Genomic DNA, 27,035 nt, shown 5'->3' with positions numbered 1-27,035 from the left:
TTGTCCATTGGCCATCTTCCTATAATTTGTCGCTAATTGCTTCTTTCCTGTTTAGAGTTCCTTGACTGTCATTTTAATGGAGTCCTAGAAGGGGTAAGGGATAAACAGGTTTTCAGTTTTCCATTTTTAAACTGGAAGGGCTACGCGGTCATTTAACGAACTTCATGGTATTCTGTGCTGTGTCTATACCTTCCCTTTACCCGGGCTTGTGTCTTTGCGTATGTATATTTCATCCCTCTGCGCTACCCACCCCACCCTCCATTAAAATCAGCACATGAGGCATCTTTGTAGTAAATTTTCAGGCATGGTCATGATGATTCCCGAAGGGTGAATTTCTGCAAGTAGAATTTTTGGGTCAAAGGATATGCAAAACCTTAAGATGTCCTGGTATATGTTGCTAAATGTCTCTTCATATGATACTGATTTTCATTTCCACTGGCGGTAATGAATGTGCCTGCTTCTCCACATTCCTGTCAGTGCTGGAGATCATATAGCATATATTTCTGTGTCTATAATGTGAACATTCTATGGGATAGATTTCTGGGTCGGACTGCGTGCACATTAAGGTTTGGATAGACATTGGCCCACTTAACATCATGCATGAGCATGCTCATTTCTTCCACATTCTTGCCAGCACAACACTAGGATGTAAAAAATATTTTCCAATTTGATAGGTTCCTTTCGTCTGCCTTTTCTTGATCTCCCCGTAGGCTTACAGTTTTTCATGTCTTTACGCCGTTTGTATTTCTTCTCTCATGGATGGCCTGTAACCCATTTTGTTCTTTGTGTGTTTATCATTTTCTTACGGATTTTTAGTCTCTCTTTATATATGAAGGATACTAATATGCATATAGGAAATTGTTTTTTTATTTTGTTGACTTTTCATTTGTTTACCCTTTGGTGTTTGTTTGAGTATGCAACAGGTAAGTTTTAAACAGTAAAATTGATCATTTTGTTGCCTTCGTGGTCCGCGTCCAGGATTGATCATTCTGTTGCCTTCATGGTCGGTGTCCAAGATCGCCCGCACCTTGAACTTCCTGGGCAACCTTCTCTTCTTCAGGGCTAGGGCCTGAGTGATGGGCTGGCTGCAGATGTTAGTGCAACTGAGTTCAGTTCTTTCAGAATGAGGGCCAGGTCACGAATGCCAGTTCTCCTGGGACTGCTAGCCCCATGTGGGGGTGGGAGGCTAGTGCTGGGGAAGAGGCAGCCCCTGCCTGGGACTCAACATTACATGACCTGGGGAGCTGCTGGCTGGAATGTTCCAGAACCCACCTCACACTGGGGTGATCCAGAGGCAGAGGATGAATGTCAGTGAGGGGTATGGACATGATTCAGCGCACAGAGCTCCAGATCTTTCCTGCCCCTAAGAGCTGGCCTCAGGGGGCAGTGTTGCTCACTAGGGCTGGTGGTTATGAGAAGGGGCTGTTCCTGTCCAGATCTTCTCTGCCTGATTGAGCCTCAAAGAAAGTCAGGACAAGATCAGTGGGACCGGGGCTTTAAAGGGCTCACCTGAGTTGGTTCCGCTCCGGCTTCCTGTGATAATAGCATAGGGTAGCCTCAAATGCTACAGGACAGTTCTATTCCAATGCAGTTGCTTTACATTGCAATGTGTGTTTCTCCTTAGTGTTTACTGAATTGAGTTGGCTCCTTCCTCCACATTTACCAGATTTCCTCCTGGTGAGACAGGCTCAGAGAGGAGGCTGACTGGGGGGCGGTGGGGCAGTGGGTGCTGGCAAATTGCTCTCACCGACTGTTGCTGAGTGGAAGCTGGGGACTTCCATGGTCAAGGTGGCTTGGAGCCTCAGTTTCCCCAGCCAGTCATCTGCGGGGTAGAAGTAAGATCTCTTTTAGAAATGTGTGAACAGTGCCGAAGGGACTTTTTAAAAACTTTCAGCAAAGTGGGTCTTTCAAGATACGTCGACCAAACCCTCAAGAGCAGCCTTTACGATTCTGCCTACACTGGGGTGGCTATCCAAGATGGATAATTCCACATTTCCTCCTAAAAATTAGGGATGGAAAGGAACTGGGATGTGTAAACTGGATTGGGACCATCACAAAACTGCCATGTCCTTCCACCCCGCGGACACGCCAGGCTCACTCCAATCTCCCAGCCTTTGCCCTGCCGTACCTCCCCCTCCACCCAACCTGCCCCCCGCTTTCCCAGATCCAGCAGGGCTGACTCCTTCTGTCCCTTCGGAACAGTGTCCGAATGTATCCCATCCGGGACACATTGCTCCAGTGTCCCATCCTCATGAGCGTCTTCCCCACAAGCCCAGCTAAAGTACGCTCCCCCCGCCCCAGTATGTCATTCTCACTCAAGTTACCTTACTCTTTCCTTCACAGCAGTGACACCATCAACAGCAGTAGTAATAGCTACTGTTGAGGGGTATCAACCACAGGCCAGGCAGCATCATCAAAACTGTACATGTTCGGATGATTTGGAGCCTCCCATTAGCCCTATGAGAAGAATATTATTATTCCCATTTTAGAGACGAAAGAGATCAACTCCTCCGCGAGGCTAACATAGTGGTTTGACACCAGGAGTCATCTGTTCCCCAGGTGTTTGTTGAGAACTGATTATAGACCAGGAGCAGGCTCTGAGCTAGGTGTCAGAGACAGAAGAAAGAGGAGGTCACCAGCCTTGCATCTGGATCGTCAGGAGAGCAGTGTTCCAGATTAGGCTGGGTCCGGGACTCCTCTCTGAGACTCTGGGGCAAGTTGCGTATCCAGAGTCATGCAAGTTTATTTTTCCATCTGTCAGATGTGACTAGAGGAACCTGTTTCAGCTCCTCCTCTGGGTTCTTGGGATATTTGTTGTTGAAATCACTTGGGGACATTCATAGGGCAGAAGAGATGCAGGGCATCACTGGGCATTGTCCTCCAACACAAGGAGATAGCAGACATATTCCCTTCCTCCCTGAACGTAGGCAAGGTAGACAGTTCGCCACCGCCCATCCCTGTCGTGGCGGACCTGAAAGTTTTTATCAGATATCACTGCCTTCCCTTACTTCTAGGCATCTTATAGTCTCTCGGGGAGTTCTTAAATGTCTCTGAGATTCTAGCTAGAATCTCAGAATCAATTTTTGGTCCCCTGGTGTAGGAGATGCTGTGTTTATCTAACTGGTCAAGAGGATTATGGGACTTGGAGCCGCAGTCCCATCTGATTAGAGTGGTTGAATTTCATTGTCCAAGGATCCAAAAGTCTCTTGCATAGTGATGGCACTTTCTGAAGGAAGTTGTTCTTACTCATCATTAGGCCCCCAGTCTGGCTGTTTAATTTCAACAGCTGGTGTTTTTCTGGAACCTAACGTAAGGGCGATGTTTTGCTTTCTATGACTTTTGCCAAGACCAATAGTTAGGAAACAAGCCTATGGTAGTAGATGAGATGTTCATGTGTGGAACTGGAAACTCCTTCTTGTTCCTTGTCATTCTGTTGAGATGAATTATTAAAAATGAAGCAGCCAAAACTTCAAAGTAAAGCGAGCCAACATGCCCGACCCCATTCTTCTAAATGGTATGCAAGGGGGTCTTTGGTCTCTGCTTCTTGCCCCGAGCCCCACCCACCTTTCTAGCATCCATGATTTGTTTCCTGTGTCCAATTTGCTGCACGATCTGTTACTAATGACCAAACATGCCCTCACAAGCTGGGAAATATTTGCAGAATCATAAAGCAATTAAACTATAATCTCCCACTTTCCAAAAGAGACAGGCATCCGGCCTGCATACTCCGGGAAGATCCAAATGCTATTGATTTCCTGTTTCATTTGCATTATTATTATCCTAATGCAGGCCCCTGTCACCCTATCCATCATCCATCCATCCAGGGGGTCACTTGTTATGGACTAGGCCCTGAGCTAGGATCCGGGGATATAAAGGTGAATAACTCACCCTTCTTGCCTTCAAGAGACTTCATACAGTAGTAGCAGGAAACATGAGTTCAGGGAGGTGTTCCAAGCTCTGATAGTCAGGGCTTAATATTCCCACTACTGAGAAAAGGCAGGGTTTGGTCAAGAAAAATTTAATAGAGGTAATGACCTTATAACTGAATCTTAAATGATAGCTCAGTGCCTACCTATATGCATATATATGTGCTTCCTAGCTCCTGGCCTCTCATCTTCCCACAGATATTAAGCATCTCATAGGACAAGTCCTTTATGTCCCCACCTGCTCTTTGACGTTGGTTCATATCCCACCTGTGTAATTTCTGCTCAGCTTCAGGCACGTCATTGATGTGAAGGTTTTAGCTCCTGAGCCTGACGTTGGGATACCTGCTCTATGTTGTCCCAGCCCGATGACCAGCTTATTTCTCATTCCTCCTGTGACCGAGCAGACCCACTCAGTGCCCCTGAACATGTCTCAGGTGCTGCCCTCTCTTGTTTATCTAATTGCACTTGTCCTTCAAGAGCCGATCCCATCTTCCCTGTTCAGGAAAGCCTGGGGAGGTGTGTTGCTTCCTGGTTTGGGTCTTGGAGATGTGTGACTACACATTTCTGCATGTTCATCGGACCACCCTGTATCATTACCTTGCTGTGTAGGCCTGTCTCTCTCCTTTCTTCATGTTGATGGGATTCTTACTTCATATATCCTGGTTCTCTTTGACTAAATGCAGAACTTGAATATGGAGGTCCTCCGTCTATGTTTACGAATGAAAATTGGGGGAAAATTACACATCATTTATCACTTCTTCCTGGCAGACCCGTAGTTCTGCTGCTGAACTAGAGAAGGGCAGAGTTACCACTCTGGGCATCTAATCTTTTACTTTTACTTTTACTAATCTTTCTTTTACTCTCAGGTAATGGAGAGTGTGAGAATGTGTGTCGGTTGTTCTCTCTTTGCCCACCTCCTTCTAGATCCATTCTCTGCCTCTCGGTGTCCTGGGGAGGCTGGCCTCTGTGGATTGCATCAGCTGGACTTCTCTACTTTACCTTCTAATTGGGTTTGACTAATGGGAGATGCCAGCACCGGAGGTTCTTGAGAGTCAAGAACCAGAGGAAGGAAAGGTTGGAGTATTAATTCTCTTGGTTCCTCTCTGCTTTATCTGATTTCTGGCAGTGGCTGTGTTTATTTGTTTGTTTGTTTGTTTGTTTGTACAGCTTCAGCCCCTCTCCCAGAGCTCTAGTGTCATTGGGCTCCAGGAACACCATATTCCCTCCCTTTGCCCTTCACATCCAGGGGTGGTAAGGGCTTCTTGCTGGTCTTAGTCTCTGAGTGCTGCACCATATATTCTTGGTTTCCTTAATCCTCCCCGCAACTCTATTCACTAAATTATCTCCATTTAAACCCTTTGGGTGCCATCTATACTATGTTTCTCAGTCTACTTATAGGCTTACCTATCTATCAGTAGGCAAACCCATGAAGTAAGTGATCTGTTTCATTTTCTTTCAAAAGCTTTTTTTTTTTTTTCACTAGGGTTGGGGATGTTCGTATTCAGAAGAATTTATAACAAAAATAACAGTCTCCTGTCCCTTCTCTCCCTAACCCAGCCGCACTCCCTTGGGGGCAACCACTTTTAACTCTTTCAATTACTTCTTTCTGGCACTTATCTCCATATTTGAAAATAAGGTGCTTTTATTTCACTCCTATTTTAGAAATTATCAACTCACTTCCTGTTGTGATAGGTGATGATTTAGCTCACTCATACCACCCTTCTACCTCCCTCCCCACATCCTCACAACATAGTTGTATTGTTATTTATAGTTCCTCTATTTGGTTAGCTTTATAAGTGAGATTCTTGCTGTCATATTTCTTGTTCATTAACAACAATATTTCTTGATTCTCTTCTCAGTAAAATGAAGATGTTAGTGTTCTTACCCCTACTACCTCCCATTTTCCAATTTATGTCATCTCTGTTTTTCCCTTTACAAAGGTGATAGCATTTACCTTTTTATTTCTAATGGCCATTAAATCTTCTCTGCTTTAGCTGTAGGTTGATCCTAAAGACTGAAGAATCAGCAGATAGGATTTGTCTTACTGTGAATATGTAAATAATAAATTGTGTATTGGCAGTCTGCCCTTGGACATACGTGTTTGGTTTGCCTAGTGATTTTTTTTTTTTAATTTCAGCCAGTATTTTAAAATAGAATTTTCATAAAAGAGTTAGAGTTTGGGATATTGATTTTAAAATTGGAAGCTCTGGCACATATGGTCTGACTTCCCAAATGGTAACCCTGCTTGAGGATGCCTCCTTTATAATAGGCATGCCTACCCCAGTTTTTACAGTCCCCACCTACTCATTCAGTGTATGCATGTGCATAATACTTAATGTGCTCTGATCATTAACTTACTTGCTTCACCATGAAGGCATTTAAAGTGTGTGACCCTGAGACCTGATCTATTAATCCTCTTTGGAACGAAGTAATAATATATTAGGAGTCTTTCGGGGAACAGCCTTTTATTTTCCCAAGAGTATCTTATTGCCTTTTTTTTTTTTTAAACCGTTTGTTGTTATCATATTGTCATTTTCCTTCCTTCCAAACCCTCCAGCCAGTTGGGTATTTTATATATCCTCCCTTTCTTCCAGAGCCTCTATTCTCCTCAAGTTTGATCTGGTTGCTCTCTAGGCCTGCTACACATTGTCATCTGGGATTTTCCTTTACTATTTTACTAGGTTTGTTCTACTGCTTTCTGGATCTCATATCTTTTCTTTGGGTCCTTTCAGTTTCTTCAGGGAAAAAATGCCATTTTTCGCTGGGGAGAGTGGATAACCGGCTGCCCCGTGAGCCACCCATGGAGGATTCAACTCCTCTTGACTTCAGATTTCATATAATCCCCCCCTGTTCAGCCTCACATATGATTCCTGCCCTCCATTGCCCTGAGTGTTGAACCTCTTGGCCATTCTGCCAGGCTGATGGACTCCCATGATACTCACATCTACTCTGGGCTCAGGCTTCCTGTGCCTGCATCATCAGTTTCCAACCTTGCATCATCTGTTTATTTTCTACAACGTTGTTCCAGTCTCTTCCCGGGTAGCCCTTAATCTATTTCCTTTGTTATTTGAAATGATGTCTTTTTTTCTTCTTTTTTTCTTGGAGAGAATATGAGTGTAGGATGGCGGGTAGGCAGAGGGAGAGGGAGAAAGAGAATCTTAAGCAGGCTCCATACCCAGCTTGGAGCTCGACATGGGGCCTGATCTTATGATCATGAAAACATGACCTGAGCCGAAATCAAGAGTTGGATACTTAACCAACTGAGTCACCCAGGCACCCTAAAATGATGTCTTTTTAAAATCTTAACTTCCTTCACTTTTGTCTGTGCAATGACTTAGCTATATGAAAAGAATGTAAGTAATGTGTTATCCACATTCCATCTAATAAAGATGGAATCTCAGCCCTTCTTGAATCTGTTTAAAGTTTTTGCCAAATTACTTCTAGAGCTAACAGGCTAAACTCTCCCCCATCTAAGTAGGGGCTTTTAATCCCAAATTTACTTTCTTTGGGATTTAGGAAAGATTCTCTGTTTCTAATATTACGTACCTATCCAATCTATACTTTTTTAAAAAATATTTTATTTATTTATTTGACAGAGAGAGAGGTCACAAGTAGGCAGAGAGGCAGGCAGAGAGAGAGGGAGAAACAGGCTCCCCACTGAGCAGAGAGCCTGATGCGGGGCTCGATCCCAGGACCCTGAGATCACGACCCGAGCCGAAGGCAGAGGCTTAAACCACTGAGCCACCCAGGCGCCCCTCCAATCTATACTTTTGAAACAAAAATGATTAAGTTTAGATCTTGTATTATTGTTGTTAAAGCAACATTAGCTGCTATAGTCATCTTCCGCTTTGGGGGAGTTTACCATGATCAAGTTATTTCTTGTCCTTGATAACGGTCCAATGCAAGTGTTCTGGAGGAATGCCTGGTATTCTTCCACAGGGTTATTCAGGGACCCAGGTACCTCTGTCTTAGGATTCTGCTATATTTTAGAGGGTACATTCTCAGTGGGGTTAATATCACACTCAGGGGAGCAAAAATTAGTTCCCGGGGCAAAAAAATTTTACATTCCTTACTTAAATATGATGGATATATACATGTTAGCTAAACAGATATATGGTGTATCTGTGGTATAATTTCATGGAGGAAGGCAATTAGGGAAAAAATATCCAAAACTGCTCCTTCCTGGGGAATAATGATGAAGAAAGCAAGGAAACACTACTGCAGGCCCCTGGGTTCAGGTGGAAGGAAAAAAAGAAGGTAGTAGAAGCTCACCTACCTCTTCACCAGCAGGGCCCCAAGATGACATATGTCCCCAGGCCCTTGTTTCATTGATGAGAACTAGTCATAGGGTCTCATCTTGCAGGAAGAGCTGGCAGATGGGGTTCCTGGCCAGGCAGCTGCCTCTGAGGGACACCTCTCACTAAATAATGGGGAGCATGGATTTTGGAGGATGTTTGGCCTTCAAACACAGGGGTCAGCAAACGGTCTTAAAGAGCTAAGTTCTAAATATTTTAGGCTTGTGGGCCATATGGTCTCTGTCACAGTCTGCTTATTGTACTGAAGGCAGCAGTAGACAGTATGTAAATGATGGGTGTCACTGTGTTCCGTGAAAGCTCTCTTTGCATACATAGGAGGCCGGCTGTGGGCAGGCTGTGGTTGGCCAGCCCTGACACCCGAAGACCAACCCGAGGTCTTTCAGTTGTCCACTGTCCTCTGCTTCTCAGACCTGGAGTTTCCCCTCAACAGAATGAGGGCGAGGCCCTGGTTTTCCTGTGAGAAGAGTGGACTGGGAGACGGCCCTCATCCAAGAGAGGGGTAGAAGCTCCAAGTGTGGAGAAAGGGGATCTATTCTGCATGGGATAGTATGCTCTTAAGCCATCCCCACATCTGACCTTCCCAACCAGCTGATATGGCAGGCGGCAGGGTCCCAGGCACAGAGTAGTAAGTGCTCAGAGATGGGGTCACTTAAAAGTACCTGCATTATTAGGAAAATAAGTCCGGGAAGGATACAGTTCCTGTTCCTTATAACATTATGGAATGGACCATAATGTTCAGTGAATTATTATCCAACAGTTAAAGCTAATATTTACAAAGAGCTTTTAATAACATGACAAAATGCTTATGTTAGAAACAGGATACAAAATTATATATACAATATGATCTCAAGCCGTAGTTCCTTAGAAATTGAGCAAAAAAAAAAATGGAAATAAATATTCTCACAAAGTGATGGGATTATGAGGCATTTTCCTTTTGATTTTATAGATGTTTACTAAAATATTTCTGGTCACAGTGGCGGGTATCCTGCCCCTGGCTCCTGGCAGAGGCTCTTGGGGCTTCGAGGGAATTCCCTGTGTCCGGGCAGACACCGCCTGCGCCCCTCTGGATACGGTCCCGGATTACTGGGAAGGCTCAGATTTGGGGGTGACAGTTGAGGGAGGGTGGGTGGGGGAGTCAAAAGGTTAAAAGGAGACCCTCTCTCCAGCTTATGTAATCACTCTAAGGAGAGAGGAGGGGAGAGAGGGAGAGATGGGGCTCAGCAAATGAGTTCCTGGCTGCTTGTCATGTGAAGAAAACTGACGTGAACGACACTTTCCTCCTCTGCTTCCTGCCCTGCTTTTTTGTTCTTTGTTTCATGAATAATGTGAATACAGGTTCCTCATACTCGGGAGTTATTTTTACAAGGTCCCTTCTCTGCTTCGGATGACTCAGAGCTGGGGCCTTCTCTTGAAGACGTTCCTTGGGAAGCGCCTGAGAAGATGCTGAGCACTAGGCCATCTGAGGGTCAGGATCAGGTGTCCTTCCGGCCCCTGACCTGTCCTGGTCTTCTCTTTCTTTTGGGGCCATGTCCACTGCAGGGAGGAAGAGGGGGCTGGAAGGAAGGCCTGGCTGAAGGCAGACGCTTTTCCTGCGTCCCCGTCGACCCAGCCAGCCCTGCCTTTTCCTCCCCATCCTTTTCCTCCAGAAGAACCGATCAGGCCTGCTGGCCAGGCTGGAGGGGAGCTCAGGGTGGGTCCCCAGGGTCTTAATGGTGCGAAAACCATCTGCACCAAGGGAAAAAGAGGATTGGAGGACCCGTTGTCACATCTCCCACCACCTCCACTGCTCCTGTGTTCCTAGAGAGGAGATGCTGCATCATCCTCTCAGTTTTTTCCAGAAACCACAGCCAGCACTGAGACCTAGTGAGTGTGTATTGGAGAAATAAATTAATGAAAGGGAAGCCCCTTCCCATGGATAGAGCTGAATCCCCCGGACACGCCCGTGGACCGTGGTGGGTTCTGCCTCTGCTCCAGAAGACACGTGTGCCTGAACTTTGGCCCGTGGACTGGAAGCAGTTTTTACTCTCAGCATGGGTGTCTTCTGATCTGACCCCTCCTAACCCCACTGAGAGGCAGGGTCTCGTTTCCGTTTTATGGAGGACTGGGGAGATCGGGCAGCATGCTCAGTGTTGTGCGGTTAGGAAGAAGCATGGCTAGATTATTTTGCGCTACGTGCAAAAAAAACATGGCTGTTTCCCTGATCCTGTGTTGCCCTTAAACACGAGAAACCCCAGAAGTAGAAGCTTTCTCACTTCTGGAAGAGACACCATGCCCTCCTTCGTTCTCAGCTGCAATGCTATCCTTCTGGGAGAACCAGTCCTTCCCCTTCTGCTCTGCCTGTAGTGGGAGAGTGGGTCTCAACCACTCGCTGCCCAACAACCCTGGGAAGAATATGGTGGGAAGGCCCCTCTCAGACTCCCCTTCTCTGATGCCTTTGGAGAAAGGGGGGACGGTAATTGGGGAATTCTCCCTTTTTCCTCCTGCAGAGCTTCCCAACCCCCTTCTCCCTTTCCTGCTATCTTTTCTCAGATCACTCGGTCCTCAGCTTAAAACCCAAGCTGACCATTTGGAACTCGGAGTGTATTTTCCCATACAGGTAGCTTGAATAGGATGCTTGGTCTGCCCATGTTCTATCCGAGATAGAATATGAATAGCACTGGCCAAGTAGAGAGCTGGTATTAGTATTAATGATTTCGTTAATTGATTAATAATGTCATCGCCATGCCTTGCCTGGAGAATCCTAGCAGCCTCATAACTGGTCTGTCCTTCTCCACTCTTGTCATCCCGTACTTTGTTCTCTCTGTGAAACATTAACCAGGCCCCATCTCTCCTCTGCTCAGACCATTCAGTGGCTTCCTAGGACTGTCACCTGGCTCTTACCTGCCTCACCGATGTCTCTACCAGCCCTCCCCTCTCCCCCAAGCTCATATCACCAAAGGACAGAGTATCCACTCTTCCCCCTGCCTGGGAGTCTCTTGCCTCCTTGAATTACCTTGTTCAATCTCAGTTCATTTAGGTCTCTGCCCGGATGTCACTTTTTCTGCTGACCTTCCCTGATCATTCTTCAGAGGGGTTACCTCAAGCATCCGTCCCCCTCACTGCTGTCTCCTTACCCTGGCCTGTTTTCCTTCCTGACGGTATCATTCCCACTTTCCACTGCTGGTGTATTTGTGTACTGTTGGTCTTCCCTAGCAGAAAGTCGGCTCCACAGGTCAGGAACCTGGCTTCTTTTATTTACTGCTCTGTTTCCAACACTAGAAAGGTACCCGACACATAGTAGGTTCCCAGCAAATACTCCCAAATAAGTAGATGTGTGAACAAAGGCATACCTACATCTAACAGGCAGACTTGGTTTCCTGTGCAATCAATCACACATTCCAAACCACAATGCCAGAAGTGAATGTCTACTTTTCCCAGTCCTGAGGATTCCAAGTGCAGGGACTTCATTTTAAAAATGAATTCATAGATTATTCTGGAAACCAGGACTTCTTCCTCTGCATTCTTGACAAATAGAGACACCTGTTTGCCTAGACAGTTGTTCTCTGAATTTGAGGAAGGAGGGGGCTAGGGGCCGGGAGTCTCCTGCCACCAGTTTTACTGAGAATGGCTGTGTTTTCTTGATGAACCTAGAGTATTTTCTTACCTCAGCACTACTGACATTGGGACCAGGGCACTCTTTGTTGTGGGGACTGCCTTGCGTGCTGTAGGGATGTTAGCCACACCCCTGGCCTCTGGCCATTAGATGCTAGTAGAATCCCTAGCTGTGAGGACCAAAAGCTGTCTCTGGACATTGCCAGGTGTTCCTTGAAGGGCAAAAATCAACCAGGGTCAAGAACTACCACTCCACTGTAGGCTGGAAGCTCCCCACAAGAAAGAATTACCCCGCTCCAAACGTCACCAGTGCCCACGTGGCGATACTCTGCTCTAGAAGGATGCTGGTCACACGAATTCTTAGCAGTGATGGAAATGATCTGTTCTGTGTCATCCAGTATGGTAGCCACTAGCCACATGTGGCTACTGAGTACTTAAAATGTGGCCAGTAAAACTGGAAGCACTGAGTTTTTAAGCTCATTTCATCTTATTTTAATGGAAAGAGCCACTTGTGACTAGTAGTTACTATGTTGGACAGCGCAGCTGGAGAGACCAGGGCTGCCCACGCTTCATTAGGCACATAGGTCACCTGGGGACAGAAAGACTGCTTCAGCAAGCTTGTCCCAGTGCAAACTGGCTTTGAACTCTGCTGCTTTACTAAAACTCAAGTGTGACATTTTTGCATCCTATTGCATTGTATAGCGAGGCCTGTTTTAATTTTTTTTTAAAAATGAGCAGATTTCATCCCCGTATTTAAGTGTATTTCAGGAACACATGAGGTTAATTTCGTAGCTCTGAGGATCAAGGTGATAAAGCAGAATGAGCGGACAGAGGTGTGTTGGGGAGGGGACTGTATAGGGAGAACTGAGCGAAAGGCATAGTATTCCTTTCTAACAATGAGGATTTTGTTTCCGTCTTCTGGAATTTCCTCAAATTTAATCTCTGGAGTGAAAAACAACATTTAAATGCTACATTGTATACACAAGCAATGGGAGCAAGGTCTACTGTAACTCCCCAGGCCACTGCAACATTGCTGTAGGACATAAGCCTAGCACCCACGACCTCCTTATGTCAGCGGTTCTCAGCCTTGGCCACATATTACAACCACTTGGCAAGCTTTAAGCACTATTGTTTAATACGTTTGTGGTAGAACCCAGGCATCCGTGGTTTTGTAAACTCCCCAGATGATTTTGATGTGCAACCAGGATTGAGAACTGCTGGGCGAGCCCATGGGACACAATGGTTAAAAAAAAGAGAGAGAGAGAGACATTGTCCGTGCCATAGTAGGGCTTACACAGTCCGACTGGGGAGACCAGCTTGCTAAGCCCATAATTAACCGATTGCAACTGTGGTAAGTACGGCTGCACACTTATATTTCTGAAGAGTCCGAGAAGTCTCACTGAAACTATAACCTGAAAACTTGACTTGATGTTAATGAGGGAGGAGCTAGGAGAAGAGCATCCGAGTCAGAGAGGCCCGTGTGTGCAAAGGCCCTGGGGTGGGAAAGAGCTTGTGGGTGTGTGAAACCCTAAACACAGGCTGGCTGGGGCCATGAGCAAGGGTGTAGGAGGCCTGAGGAGGTTGCAGAGTGACTAGGGGCCTGCTGTTCACCATCAGTCTACAGTGAGTCTGTCCGATGATATGTTCTCAGTGTTTGAGCGATTCTGGTATTGGTGTGAATGGCCAAGCTTCTGTGCTCTGGAGTAACCAGGTGCAAGAGGCTGGATTAACTCATAGTGGCCTGGGCAGGACCCCCTCCTGCCATGCAGACAGTTGTTTTTCTCAACCTCCATGGAAGTGGGGGTGGGGCACCAAAAGAAGAGATGTTTGAGGAGAGAATGAGTCCCCCACCCCATCTAAAAAGCTTCGAAGCCTCCCCTGGCTGTTGGGGGAATGTGTCACTTGTGTCTTCTTCTGTGCCCCCATCGTCTTTGCATAGTGTTCATTGGACAGAAGGGTTGGCCCCCGAGCACCTGGAGTCTGAGTCTCCTCATTGCATCCATCACACTTCAGACTGTTTCTTAAATTAAAGCTGCAGATTGAATCCTCCTCATCATCGTTCTCCCCCCCCCCCCCCCCACTTTTCCTTCTTTTAAAAATCTGTGCCAATTTCTAATTTATTGTGGGTGGCATGGAGGGAATTCTCCAGACTGCATTTGGTCCTGCTTCCCATTTCAGAGGCTCTCTCTTGTATATCCTGTGTCCCCAGCTAAACCTTCCCCCAACCCATCAGGGCAGGATGTGAACTCTACTTTCTTTCTTTTTTTTTTTTTTCAAGATTTTATTTATTTATTTGAAAAAAAGAGTGAGCACGAGCGGAGGGGGGTGGTGGACAGAGGCAGAGGGAGAAGCAGACTCCCCGCTGAGCGGGGAGCCCAATACAGGGCTCGATCCCAGGACCCTGAGATCATGCCGTGCACCAGCTGAGCCACCCAGACGTCCCTGAGCTCTTCTTTTCATTACAACCACTTTGTGGCTGAGGAGAACCCTCCCTCTTTGGTTTGAACCTCTCAGTACCCATTTCAAGTGTTTGTTTCTGGAAATTAATTTTTTCCCTCCCCTCAGATCTTTAAATCTTTGTCTCCCCCAAAGAGTGTGGTATGTAAGGGGTATTTGTTCCCACAAGAGTACAGAAGGGAAACTGAGGCCCAAACAGCCGTGTGGGGCAGTGGGAAGAGTCTGGCCATGCCTGGTGGCTTGCTGGCTGCAGATCCTCGGAATGGCACACAGCCTCCCAGGGCTGTGTCCTCCTCGGTCGCCTGGGAAAGAGATAATAAGATTTCTGTCCTCATGAGACAGTGTGGTGATGGAGTAAAGAGGAAGGGCTTCCAGGCTTCAGGGTCTGGCTCCAGCGCTCAGTTCTGTGGTCTTGGGCAAGTTGGCAGGCCTCAGTTTCCTACTTGTTAGACTGTGATACCCACAGTGACTCAGCAGGATTGTTGTCAATATCAGAGGCGATTGCTGGGAAGTCCCAGCACCATGCCTAGTCTGTGGTAGGATGCGGTAGCTGGTCCATTTCCTCTAACTTCTGGGACTCTGCTCTTTGTCCAGAGGAACCCCTTGGCTCCACCCATGGTGGGAGCCCAGAGTTCCTGTGTGGGGCTCCTCGTCAATCCCCGGAAGGACATCTGGATTTCTCAGATGCACTTGAGCCTGGGGCAAATGAGGTGTCACTCAGTGCGGAGAGTGGGACTTCCAGCTGCGGACTTTGAGCAAGGTGGCCGGGGACCATTGAGGGTACACTCCAAGAAACCATGAGTCACCAGGATACCTGGCCACTGAGGGGTAACCCCTGAGTCCTTGCAAAGCTGCCCTATGGCCCCAGTAGTGCCTGGGAGATCATTTCATGGATTCCTGTTGATTTTCACAGGGAGGGATGGCTGTGGCTGTCCCTGTCGCCTGCTCACTGGGGTGCAGTGATGGTGATGCTGCCCCTTATTCGGGGGCTTTTGGGAGCCAGGCAGTGTGCTTCTTGCTGATCTCCTTGAGACCCGTGCAAGGAGGTGCAGCTAACCCCATTTTAACAGAAGAACAGGGGCTAAATGGCCAGTGAGGTTTGGAATCAGATTTGAACCCAGGCCTGCTAGGCCCCTAAAGCTCATGTTCCATGCCTGAAATTGTATGACTCTTCTTAAAGGAGCGCCCCCTCCCCCACAGGATGCTTCTCCAGCAATAATCCTAATACTGGAATGCTCATTCGCATTTCAAAACCCACACACTCACTCTCTTATCAACGCTGATCAGCAAATCTTTACTACCAGCCAAATTGAATTTAACCAAGTCACCACTGCTGTAGAGAAAATAGGTAAGAAAACTTGGCCAAAAACTTGGTCTAAAATTGAAGGGAGAGCGAGATAGCCCCTATTTTGGATTCCTTGTGCCAGCTTAGGGTGAGAGAAAATTGTGCGGTTTGTGTGTACGTATGCACCTTCTGCTCCTGGCTTGCCATAAGTAACTTCCTGGGCACTTTTGAAAAACCTGCACAACTTTCATGCTTGCCTTGAATACCACAGTGACCGAAGCATGGTGTGAGGCCAAGAACCGATCTGGTCCTTATTACAAGCCTCCTTTCGTAAGTAGAATGTGCCTTGCTCCTTCTCATCACAGGACCTTTGCACGGACCTTTCATTGCACCAGCAACACCTTTTCTCTCTGGTTCCTCTCCTGCCTTCTCTGTTTTGCTTCACTAATGTACTCTTAGGGCTCCGGTGAAAGACCCGTTCAGTCTGAAAACGCCACTGACCCTTTTCCATGGCGAGTCTACCCCCATCACGTGTTCTTAAAGCAGTAGCCATACTTCTTTAGAGCACATCACTATCACAGTTACTTCTCATTGTTTCTCCCTCTAGACTATAAATAAGCTCCGTGAAGGCAGGGACCACTGTTGTCTCACCTGTTCTCTGCCTAGTGCCTTGCACCTGGCGATGGTGCCTACCATCGCTCAGTCATCACTGGATGGATGAATGGATGGTTGGAGAGACGGATTGAGCTAGTTACTGACTCCCTCTCCCTTAACTCCAGCCAGTGTGTGTGGTTTTTGTTTCTGTTTTTTTTAGCAGGGTAGGGAGGTTGTAAATACCTGCTTCCATATCTGTCTTGGGCCGCCTTGAAGGAGAACCCATGTTGAGGACCCTGGTGGCCAGCCCAGCACCTGACTTACGGTAGAGGACCAGTCACGTTTGGCTCTCTGGTTGCCTCGCATAGCTCTCGCCCCTGAGACAGTCAGCTGCAAGGACTCGGGCTGTGGCTGGGACCTTGCTGAGAGATGGCACAGGCCTTTCATCATGGAAACCGAGGGAAGTGCGTCCCTGCTTCCCACCCCACACCGTGGTTTAGCTTCTTGCTGATGTCTTCTCCGCGGCTTGCCAGTTACTATATTGACTTATTTGTACATAAACAGCTATTGCCATAACCTTCTCTTCCCCACCATTCAGAGATAATGATATGCAATCTTTATACCATCACAGACATCGGTTCAAAAGCGTTCTGTTGCTATAAGCCTCTATCTGATGTGCTTCTCACTAGAATTTCATGAGCTTCAAACTCCCAAATTGCAGATGATTTAGCATTTGAAGCACGGAGTGAGACTATGTGAGTGTTTGCGTTTAAAAAAAAAAAAAAGACTTTGAAAGGGGGAAGTTTTTCTTCTGTGGAGTTATCTTCTAAAGTTTAAAATAAGAACTACTTAAAAGCTCAGAGTTTAGAGGAATGAACACTTTCTCTTAAACATTCAAATGGGTGAAAATGACTTGTAATCTCTCCCTCAAGTATTAAGGCAATAGGCATTTAAAGGGATTTTTTTGATTTTTTGATTTTTGGTTTTTTTTGGAAGCTGGTTGTCACAGACAAAGGAGTTCTCAATTTAAAAAAAAAATCATTTTAATGGCATTAAATGGTAGGAATGAACACCAGCAGCCCACTTGATATCTCAGAACTGATTTTTCTGCAATGTCCCAGTCCGTTTTAACAGATAACACTTTGTCCTTCCTGGTCGCAGTGGTAGTTTTGGCTGGGGTTGCTGGAGTTAGGGCTGGGAAATTCTGAGCAGGTTTCATGAGCCCCATGCTCTGTAACCTGAGCCCAGCAAGTTCCACTGGCTCTACCCAGACACTTTCCCCAAAGCCCCTGCAGTGGCCCACCTTCCCAAAGAGAGACTCTGATCCGTAGTCCAGGGGGTGAATTTGGCATCAACCACACTGCTAGCCACCCTCTCGAGAGATAAGCCAGACATCCTGGGAAAGCCTAACTCTCTGTGAACTTCTACGGATGCGACCCAACTGCGGTTTGTGGAATGACGCTGGTCGCAAATTGCTCATCCGTCCCCGAGATGAGTACAGAAATGGTGAGGAAGTGCTTAGAAACTTCCATCCCGACTGGACAGAGTGATCTGTTGAGTCAGATCATCGAAGAGCTGGTGCTTTGTCTGAGCATTTTTTCATTTCGTTTGTCCACCAGTTCATTTTCATTATCTTTTATAAAAAGAGTTATCTGCGATGGGTTGGAAATTAAAACACAGAGACAACTCCTTTCCTTCCTGCCAAGTTCTTTGGGAAGGCCTGTGGGTAGCGCTTGTGAGCTGCCTCTGCTCCCCTGTGGGACAGGTAGGCTGCTGAATGAATTTGGGGAAATCACAGCACTTACCAAATTATATTGTAATGAAACATGTGCACATCTCCCTCCCTCCCTCCCTCCCTCCCTCCCTCCCTTCTCTCTCTGACTGTTTCTTGAGAGCAGGGAGTGCATCTAATCCATCTTTTTAGCTTCATTCCCCAGATCCCCACATGGCACATTGAGGGGCATGGGAAATGTTTGTCTGATCCATGCCTGTCTGCTCCCCGAGGACATGAGAGTGGGTGAGGCCAGCCTCAGGAACTCCCTGGGCTTTCAGATAGGATCCCCTCCAGGCTGGTAATGGAGAGCTAGGAGCAGAGAGTGAAGGAGTGACCTTTCCTGCTCTTGCCCCCGCAGAACCAGGCCTCCTCTTCCCACCTGCCCAGCAGCATGAGAGCAGCATGACTGCCCGGCCGCAGGAGGAGCCCCCAGAGCCAGGCCCCCAACTCAACCATCAGCTCCAGAGGTCAAGGTAAGCTTGCTTGCCTTTCTCCTGGAAGGTTCAGGCATTTTTATTTTAACTAATTCTCTGTGCTTCTGTGATCTCGCACCGTGTTCTGAAGGAACGTTCCTCTACCACCTCCTGAATCTGGGACCTTCGGCATATATCCAGGCAATTTGGGGTAAAGGACTCCCTGGAAAGAATGGGATTTGAAGGACATTTAGTCTGTGATGTGGGACTCCCCGGACAGACTCCGGTCCCACACAGGGTTGTAAGGGGTCTTAAAGGATCAGCCAGGCCAATTCCTAACCAAAGTTGAGAAGTGAATTACTAGAAAATTCTTCCTAATTTGGAAGCAACTCTTTTTCTCTGTGATTCCTATCTGCCCTTCTCTGCTCTGCCATATGGAACCACAACGACTGGGCTTTCAAAATCTCTTCCACATGACTCTCTCTTCAAATGGGAAGATGGCGGTCATGACTCTGCTTTTCTTGTTGGTATCCATTCTCCCTGGAGACTGGCCCCACCCACTTGTGGGCCCCCTTATCTCTCTCCATGTTGGAAAGGACTCCTGTGCTCACTCAGCCTTCTCTGCTGACCATTCTTTGGTCAGGACATCTTAAGAACCTCTTTTGTGATTGTCACTGTGCTAGACTTGAGGTACATCAAGACAAAACAAGTTTGGATCCTCAGAGAGAATTAACAAGAAACATAATCCCTTCGGCGTGTTTCCTTTTCATATTCTATCTCCTTTCAACTTTTTTCTCAAATGTTCCATGAGCGCTCGAAAAAAAAGCTATATTCTCTTACTGTTGGATATAGTTTTCTGTATAGGCTGGTCAAAATGAATTCATTCATTGTATGGTGCGAATCATCTATAGTATGTCCTTTTCTGTTTTTGTCTGATTAACCTATCAATTATTGAGAGAAATGTGTTAAAAATCTCCCACTGGGTTTGTCAGTTTTACATATCTTAAGGCAGTGCTATTGGGTGTCTCGATGTTTAGAATCAGTGTATATTACTGGTGAGTTGAGGTAGATTTCTACCACCTTTATAGACTTGCAGCTTTTTCTGATGTTTCTTCTAGACTGAGCTGTTTTCCCCCCTCGTTCCATTTTCCACCTTCTTATTTAGAAATTCTACACTCTCTGTCTGTTCTTGCAATGGTTACTCGGGCTGTTGTAGCTGGGATACTCACCAAAGTCCAAAATTCATCAAAGTCTTTACCTTTATGAAACATCACTGTTTCATACAGCAAGTGTTCATACAGTTGTACCCACATACTTACTATTGTCTTTTCTTATCATTCTTTCATGAATCTCGGATAGTTTACCTCTGCTTGTTTAGCATTAGCTTTTAGTGAGAGTCTGGTGGTGTTAAACTCCCATGTGCTTTTCCTGGTCTGGTTTCGTCTGGTTTTTGGCTTTTGTTGGCTTGAAAATGTGTTTATTTTTCTCTCCGTCTTGAAAGGTGACTTTACTGAATATATTCTCTTAAGTCACTAAAGCCGTTACGTCACTGCTTCTGGCTTTGAAATTGCTGTTGGGAAGTTGGCTGTCAGTCCAGCTGCTGTTCTCTGTAAGTTACCTGGTATTTCTCTCTGGCTGTGTTAAAAACATTGTTTTCAGGGCACCAGGTGGTTCAGTCAGTGAAGCATTTGCCTTCAGCTCAGGTCATGATCCCAGAATCCTGGGATCGAATCCCACGTTGGGCTCCCTGCTCAGCAGGGAGTCTGCTTCTCCCTCTCCCATTCCCCCTGCTTGTTCTCTCTCTCTCTCTCTCAAAGAAATAAATAAAACCTTTAAAAACAGTAACAACAACACATTGTTTTCTTTGGCGTTCTGCAGCTTCCATTACCATGTAACTAGGTATAAGTTTTTCTGTCTTCATTCTGCTTGGTTTTTTGGGGGATTCCTAGAGCTAAAAATGGGTGTCTTTCAACAGTCCTGGAAATTTCCCACCCTTCATTTCTTTGAATATTGCCTCTTTTTCATTCTCTCTAGTATCTTCTTCTGGAATGCCTGTTAGACTTTTGTTAGACCTTCTCATTCTGTTCTCTTTACCTCTCAACCTCTGTTTCATCTTTTTCATCTCTTTGTCTCTCTGGGCGGACCTCTGAATAATTTCTTCAAATCTGCCTTCCATTCAACTCACATATTTGGAGTCTCAGATACTCTTTAATCCCCCATTGATTATATCCATTTTCCTTTGGTTGTTTCTGAAAGTTCTGGCTCATTATTTTTCTACTTGTTGATTTTTTTCTAGTCTCTTATTTCTTGCTCATATTTGCAAACTTCTTTTTTAAATTTCTTTAACTTGTTGAACTAGCTATTTAGAAATTGTAAACTCTCATGTCTGGTAATTCCAGATTCTGAAACCCCTGAGGTCCAGTTCTGCTGTCTGTTGTGTCTGCTGGCTAGTAATCGTGGTGTCTTGTTTCCTGCAAGCTGCTTATTTTCCTTAAAACTTTGAGAACTACTTGAGGTATTCGTTGACATCAGCTTTTCCAAAGAGAATTTGTATTTATTTCTGCTAATTGTTTGGGGTCACTAGCAACCAAAAATCACTTCAAATTAATTTTCTACTTAAGCTCTCTGGCTACATAAGAAGCATGAATTCAAACTCTAAACCTGTGTGAGCTCTAGCTTTTGGTTACATATTTTCAGGAGAGGGGCACTGGGACTCAGTCAGTTAAGCATCTGACTCTTGATTTTGACTCAGGTCATTTCATGATCTCTGGGTCACATGGCATAAAGCCTCATGCTCAGCACGAGTCTGCTTGGGATTCTCTCTCTCCCTCTCCCTCTGCCCCTCCCCCTCTCTCCCTCTAAAAAAGAGAGAAAAAAAAAAACACACACACACACAAATTTTCAGGAGAGATTTGTCTCCCTTTCCACCAGCCCAAAGTCAGGTTTCCTTGCAATTTCCTTCTGTGTTGTGCACTTATTTCTCATTCATTGAGTGTGGAGCCCCAATTTTATGGAGGAATGAGGTTTTTTTCTCCTATGTCCTGAACACTGTGCAGCTCTCATGACAAACATAGAATCTCTAGGGTTTGACAGGAACCCTCAGGGCAAAAGTCAGCTTTGCTGCTAGCTCACGTCCCAGGGTTCCTGCTTTGGCTTTGTGTTTGGTCTTTTGAAGAATCCTTGCATTGATAGGAGCTCAGTGATGTGTGTACAATATTTATATTCTAAATTTTGTCCAGCATGTTAGTTGTTTCGATTGGGAAAGTCAAGTAGGGTTATTTGGTCTGCCATATTGCCTGAAAGTATCTTCTTTCTTCTTCACCATAGCTCCATACGGTAGCAATTTCTAGTCCTTATCACAGAAGAGTGAACCAGAGCTCATATAGGGCACATAACTGGATGCAGCCCTAGGGCAGGTGATACACTGTAAAGAGTATGTCTCTACCTGTTCCCCTTTCCCCACTTTCCCTCTCCCCAAAGTAACTGTTGACCATTTGGGGTGGATGAACTTTATGCTTACAAAGGATATGAGTCCCTAGCAGAATGCTTTAAATAGCTGGACAGCTTTGTAAAATTTGTTTATGAATCTATTGTTTATCTTCCCTTGAGAGAGGAAATGGCTTCTGCATATTTTGTGGCCTATTTCTCTAGCGGGCACCAGCAACTTTCCTGCTCCATTCCACTGCTCAAAGGCCTGCTGGACCCAATGCCAGACCCCATATGCACCTCCTCCAGATCCCAGCTTCCTCTCCTCCACATGCCACTCTCTCCTCCCCACTTTCCTCCCTTCCCTCTCCCCCACCCCCGTCCTTTCTGCTCTTGGTTTTTCTGTCTCCTAGTGTGTGCCGTTCATTGGAGGGGAGGCCACAGAGCACCGTGGTTAGGTTTTTTTGAGCTTTGGGGGCAGGGAGAGGAGCTGAGTTTGAACCTCACTCTGCTACGTACTAGCTCGGTGTTTCTGAACTTCAGTTTCTTTATCTGTACCATGGGGACAATAGGCAGAACTATTTAAGGACTAAATAAGACAATGCTCAGTGGGTTGAGCATGCAACTCTTGATTTCAGCTCAGGTCATCATCTCAGGGTGGTGAGATTAACCCCCATGTCAGGCTCCACACTTGGTGCGGAGTCTGCTTGAGCTTCTCTCTCTCCCTCTGCCCCTCCCAATGCACGCACATGCCCTGTCTCTCTCTCTCAAATAATAAATAAATAATGACAATGTACTTAGAGCTTGTGACAGGAGCTTGGAGCCTCACAGCACTCAGTCTATAATAGCCAGTATCGTTATGACTAAGACACACCCTTCAAGCCCTGAGCTTTGGTTCAGTGATGCTGTTAAGTTGACAAGAGCTGGTTTGTGAACCACAATGAAAATGGAGGCAGAAATCTAGGGGCAGTGTGGGATTCCCAGCTTCACTATTACGTACTTCAAACTGGGGGTGTTTTTAAAGGCAGTTTGAGGGAAAACAGAGCACACCCATCTGGCCAATATTTGCAGAGGATATAAACTGTGGGCTCTAGAAATGGGGGACTCCAGAATCTCAGCCCTCCCTCCCAGCCATGCCCTCTGATGACACTACTCACTGGGGACTTTTCCCTTGTGAAGCGACCCCCCCCCACCAAGTTCAAGGATGGCACAACCACCCTGCTGGACACATGTCCAGTGGGGGTAAGAGAGGTAGCCCTCGCTGTCCATTTTATTTTCGTTCTTATAGCTGATGTTCATTTTATTTCACACACACCCTTCTATTATGTGGCTTTATATCATGCTCAGATTTGTATCACTCCCTGATTTGATATCTGTGAAGCAACAACTTCTTGCAGTGCCTGTTATTCATAGTGACTCTAGGTTTTATACAATAGGCAAGTGGCATTAAAAAAGGCATAGAGTTGGTGTGACCATAAACTGCTCTAAAAAAATAAGGTCTACTAATCTTCAAAAACTTTATGACCAAAAACAGACACAAAGAATAAAACATCTTCATGAGATTAAGTGTTAGGTGTACAGAATGGGTCGTCATGAGGGACAGCACTGTGGCCTACTCTGTGGTCAGAGAAGGCTGGAGCAGGTGGGTTGGAGCTGGCCTTATGGTGTGACATGAGGTATAGAGATAATGAGACAAATGACCCCTGTGACTCCTTGGAGAGCCACATCCACTAGCATATCAAACACCCTGAGAAGTCCTACAGTTAATGTTTGACTGTGTTTCACCAGGCTTCTCAAGTGTGATTGACCACTCATGGCCGGTGAACATGGAGGTCTTGAGCTGATTAACATTTGGCTTCTGTCTCTCTAACCAACGTTTTAGTTGACTCCAGGCCATCAGCTCACTATCCTAAAACAGTAACTGGCAACTTTCTTTAAAAATTCAATCTATAAGGGGACCTACATGACTTAGTCAGTTGAGCTTCCAGCTCTTGATTTTGGTTTCAGGTTATGATCTCAGGGTCATGGGATCAAGGCCTGAGTTGGGTTCGGCACTTAGTGTGGAGTCTGCTGGTCGCTCTCCCTCTCCTCCTCCTTCTCTCTCTCTGTCAAATAAATAAACTCTAATAAATAAATAAATAAATAAATAAATAAATATTCAGTCTGTGAGTATCAGATTTATTTGGAGTCAACCACTTGTCTTCCTTTTCTAAGTTGTCCCTTGAAAGACGAAGATTCTAGAAGCCTGAACATTGATGTTGCTGTGGTTAGAGAGGGGCTTCTTTGTTCTCCACAACTCCCAAGATGATGTCCTGGATATTCTCCACCCAGCTGAGGGCCCAGCCCCAACCCCGGCCCAGCCCCAACCCCACCCCTGCCTGCAAACCTCGAAGTCTATTAACAGCTCTCTCCCAATGATGACTCATGCTTCCTGTCCGTCTCTCCTCCGTTCTAGTTACTCAGAGCTGTGAGCCAAGATTGATTACTTATACCATCCAACTGGCTTTGCCCAGGGGGAGCTCAGCTGGTAGATTAAATAGTCTTCATTGGGTGACAACCCAGCCTGTGTTCTCCTGGTCAGCCCTGCACAGTGAAACAAGGGTTTTATTCTAGGTACAGTCGTGGAGGCCATTTTCCAGAACCAGGAAGTCCAACACCTTATGTCGGGGGCTATCTTAGGAGTTTGGGGAGCCAGGATTGTTATGGACACGAGGACAGGGGATACTCAGGGAAAGCCACAGAAAGCCAGTGGTTACATGTTTCTCAGCTGCGTCCTGAAGTGCTGCTCTAAGAGATTCACCATCACTTCCTTCTCACTGTTGTGTGGTCTCCCCTCTAAAAATATTTTTAAAATCGTTATTATAGGTATGCCTGGATGGCTTAGTCAGTTAAGCATCGACCTTCAGCTCAGGTCGTGATCCCAGAGTCCTGGGATTAAGTCCCGCGTAGGGCTCCTTGCTCAGCAGGAACCCTGCTTCTCCCTCTGCCTGCTACTCCTCCCACTTGCACTCTCTCTCTCTCTCTCTCTCTGATAAATAAGTAAACTCTTTTTTAAAATCCTTATTATACTAGTCCTTTCCATTCTTCTTCTTCTTTTTTTTTTTAATTAAAACACGGTAGCTGGAGCATCCGTCTGCTCAGATACCCTCCCCCATTCTCTTTCTTCCCTTTTCAAGAAAGTGGCAGAACTGAGACTAGAATCAGGCATCCCGACTCGCAGTGCTCTTGATCCACTGTAGTGGGATCCTCAGGGCTCAGGTGTGAGTGGTAGAAGACCGCAGTGCCTCAGTATCCTGGCTCAGAATTGTTGGGTGTCCCTGGGGCCAAGCAGGGGCTGGGGGTGCTCACCAGCTGAGCCTTCGAAGGTCAGAGCCAGAGGGACATCCTGGCAGCCCATTGGGCCCAGCCTCCACGTTCTGCGGAAGCTGAGTCTGAGGCGCAGGGAGGGGAAGTCATTTACCCAACAAGGTCACAGGGCCAGTCTCCTTTTCTGTTTGGTCCGGGTTATCTTTATATTGGGTTTGCATTTCCTGAATACGCCAGCAAAGGGTGGGGGGTAGGGAGGAGGAGGGCAGGGGAAGTGGGCTTAAAAGAACCCCATCTGAGAATGTTTAAATTTCCTGTGAGTGTCCCATGAAGAGGGAGATAATCTATGTGCACATAATCAAAAGGAGAGGGAAGACTTGGTTTGGGTCCAAAAGACCAACAAGAGTTGGGGGGGTGGTGTGGAGAGGAGGACAAAATAGGAGCCATTCAGAGAAGGCTGGAACATTTTTATCGATGGAATAGACATAAATAGGAATTTGGTTTTTGCACTTTAGCGATGCCTTCTTTTTAGTATTTTTGGAGAACGTTCAAGTCACGTGGTGGCCCTAGTCCCGTTTTAGTGGCAGTGGTTTCATGGTCTCTGGGGGGCTCTTTGGCCTGGGACCAGAGGCCTCTGCCCTCGAGTCCCTCGAGTTTGCTGCTACTGGCACGGGGGATCCTTTGGAAATCTCTTCCTCCCTCGGAGCTTTCATAGCTTAGCTCAGAATGGGCGTCCTGACAGTCTGCCTCACAGAAAAATAATGGGTTGCGAGTGCCCTCAACATGGTAAGGCTTAGGTTGGCCTCCTTTGGCCTTCTCTCACACCTGCCTTGGCCTGAGCCCTGAGGGAGTTCAGTGCTTCTGCCAGGCTCTCATTTTCCCATCAGATCCAGTGGGGGGGGGGGGGGGGCAGAGCCACCCCAGGCCTATTTCCCTGGGACAGCCCCATCGCACGGTGTGTCCCGGTTTCCTTCGAGGGACTGTTGTTGAGACAGGCGGAGAGACTGTGACTAGAAGTAAGGAAACTGCAGATCGGGAGAGTTACTGCCAGTTTCCAGGAATCTGAGCACTGGGGCCCTCTTGAAACAGGAAAGGGAGTAGACGATCTCTTTATCTGGTATCATGGAGGGAATGAAATGACTCTTTCTGGGTAACTGCGGGGCGCTCTTTCTTCTTGAATGATAACCACGGATAAGGTTAAGCTTTAGATGGCCACTAAATAATTACTTCTCTTTTCCTCGGGGTAGGGGTGGGGAGTGGGGGGTGGGTCTTGAACTGCTTGAAGACTAGACCCCAGAGAGCAGAGCCCCTCCTTCTTTACCAGTAACCGTGTGGGAGAACTTGGCCTGACCTGCAGCCCCACTCCAAGGCCCTCTCAGTCACCTCCCGAAGCACACTGAGCCTTGGAGAGCCGAAGGCCTCTCTTGCGGGGGCTGAGCTGACAAGGAAGGCTTTCCTCAATGACGAACAAGTCCCATGAGCATTTGCGTTCTTCTGGTTATTTCTCTGCCTCGTGAAGAATATGCTTAATGTGCGTGAGGCTTTCCATAGTGTCTTTGGATCTTTGTGAGGGCTAAGAGGGAAGGCACCCTGGGTGGTGGGGTCAGTGTGGTTATTGGTCTCTGCTGCTTGCTGACGTTTCCCGGTGGACGGTTTTTACAGTTTGTCTCTCTTCCTTACGGTGTCCACTTCTGCAGCTCCTGCCCCCCAAGCACCAGTCTGCTAACTGAAACAGGGAGGGCTCAAGGTTGCCCAGGAAACGAATAACCAAACCAATTCAATCCCGACTGAGTCACTGGGGCCTGATCTAAACTGTACCCAAGTCAAAACAAAACAACAGGAACCCCACCCCAGGCGGTGAGGCTCCGGGAGTCTCATTGGGTGCCACACACGACCCCTACGTTCTCTTGTTTAATCCTCACGAAAAGAAAATGGAACAGTAGGTAT

General features: G+C 46.6%; 1 protein-coding gene across 21 annotated transcripts in view; it reads left to right on the top strand.

Annotated features, from left to right (window-relative positions):
* Nucleotides 1-27,035, top strand: part of TRERF1 (transcriptional regulating factor 1) — a 201,019-nt gene that overhangs the window by 118,650 nt on the left and 55,334 nt on the right. For 18 of the 21 annotated variants that reach the window (XM_046005295.1, XM_046005291.1, XM_046005293.1 and 15 more), the window contains one exon: nucleotides 18,302-18,416. The exons of the other annotated variants lie outside the window; for them this stretch is intronic. The gene's annotated coding sequence lies outside the window, so the exon portion shown is untranslated. The remainder of the gene's footprint in view (nucleotides 1-18,301; nucleotides 18,417-27,035) is intronic. 21 annotated transcript variants of the gene reach the window in all.

This window comes from Meles meles, chromosome 5 (genome assembly GCF_922984935.1).
Source record: "Meles meles chromosome 5, mMelMel3.1 paternal haplotype, whole genome shotgun sequence".
Classification (NCBI taxonomy): Eukaryota; Metazoa; Chordata; class Mammalia; order Carnivora; family Mustelidae; genus Meles; species Meles meles.
Note: the sequence above shows the minus strand (reverse complement) of the source record. Positions and strands in the feature narration are given on the sequence as shown.